Source organism: Oryzias melastigma, unplaced genomic scaffold (assembly GCF_002922805.2).
Source record: "Oryzias melastigma strain HK-1 unplaced genomic scaffold, ASM292280v2 sc00351, whole genome shotgun sequence".
NCBI lineage: Eukaryota > Metazoa > Chordata > Actinopteri > Beloniformes > Adrianichthyidae > Oryzias > Oryzias melastigma.
In genome coordinates, this window is record NW_023416949.1 from 2,259 (window position 1) to 3,909 (window position 1,651).

At 31.6% G+C, this 1,651-nt stretch overlaps 1 long non-coding RNA gene across 1 annotated transcript in view; it reads right to left on the reverse strand.

The window, feature by feature from the left end:
* LOC112140562 overlaps positions 1 to 1,638 on the reverse strand; it is a 2,165-nt gene extending 527 nt beyond the window's left edge. The window contains exons 1-2 of the long non-coding RNA XR_002918195.2: positions 1,324 to 1,638; positions 772 to 854 (exon numbers count right to left, since the gene is read on the reverse strand). This is a non-coding gene — a long non-coding RNA (uncharacterized LOC112140562). The remainder of the gene's footprint in view (positions 1 to 771; positions 855 to 1,323) is intronic.
* Positions 1,639 to 1,651: the final 13 nt, after the last annotated feature.

The following is a 1,651-nucleotide window of genomic DNA, read 5'->3' on the forward strand; positions in this document are numbered from 1 at the left end:
ATAATGGTCAGCAGGTGACAGCATTGTGCCACAAAGAAAAGTATCTAAGAATAATTTTCAAGTACGTTTTTATATCCATTTTACAAAAATAACAAAACATTATTGTTACAATGGTGTTTTTATTTTTTCATGTAACAATTGTTAATTGCAAAACTAAAAAAAAAGACAATTGTTTTTGTGTCAAAGATAGAAAACCTTTTATCATAATTAGAAAAGAGCTGTAAATATGACTCCTCAGATTATACTAAATTTATATCGTTATATAACTGTGTGAAAATTTCACATGTATTCCTAGTAGAATGCAAAGAAACACTTCTCTGCATTTCATTTCTTAGAGAACAACTATATATATAAGTAATTGTTCTATGTTTTGCTGCTGGTATAGAATAAAAAGCTAAATAAATTCTTGTCATCCTCTTACTCTTCATCACCCTTCAGGAGTAATGAACACACAACCGCCTTGTGGTCCAACCAAATAAAAGGAAGTGTGGCTGCAAACTTTCCACTTAAGTATTTCCTGCTTTTTACCAGTCAGGTCAAAAGAATATTTGGATTTTCATCATCTTATGTGTTTAGATTTATTATGTATTTTAGGTTGAGATACTTGATACCTGAGTTTTCTTATATTTTTTAGAGCGATTTCATTTTTAGCTGAATATTTTAATTAATAGATAATTTTAAACTGAATGAAACATTTTATTGAAACATGAACCAACTTATTCCATTCAGCACAATCACAGGAATCTGGGAGGAAGAAGATCTTCTTCATACCTTCAGAAGAACTGATGCTTCTCCCAGAGAAAATCAGACTTGCTAAAAGGAGATGAAACAGCCTCTCGTCCATTACTCCTATGCTGTAACAGATGCAGTAATAATGCAGAAATGAAAGCAGTGAATGTCCACTTTTGGCACAGAAGCAAAAAGACAGGATGTTGCATGATTAGTTGAGATAGAGGAGCAAAATCAAAGACCCAAAGATGTGTTTAAATGTAGGCAAACGTATTACATCGGAAAAGCGATATGTCCACGTTTAACATTTAACTGCTTCATTTTTTTTTCTTAAAATTGAAAAACATGGAAAATTCTTTGTACTCTAGTTGAAAAAAAAAATCAGCTGTTACCTTCATTGATGTTATAACTTCATTACACAGATATTTGGCATCTATGGTATTTAAACCCTTTTGACCAAACTGAATACATCATTGACGGATACATCAAACATCTTTATTAAAAACTTAACTAACACTTAAAGTACAAGTCTGACACAATATTTTCCCAGTTGTCTTCAATGACGACTTGAAAATAACTGATCAAATCACTTACCTTTAATTAAAGAAGCCTCTAGTTTATTTCCAATAAGCAATCTGAATGTATTTCAGTATTTGGAGCAAAAACAAGTTTCTAAAACACCCAGCAACTCCAAAAAAAAAAAAACGTTAAACAGGATAAGTGTTTCCACTTATAACCTCTGTGGCAATTCTTCAAAACTGACGTGAGGACAAGCTGAGAAATTGAAGAAGTAGTGCAAGTATTTGTATCAGTCCTTTTTTTCTTCATCTCACTTTTTTGAGGAAGTTTAGTGACACAACCCAGGACATCTCTCCTTAAAAAAAAAAAGGAACTTAATTGTTGTCCATCTTCCATTTTGTCT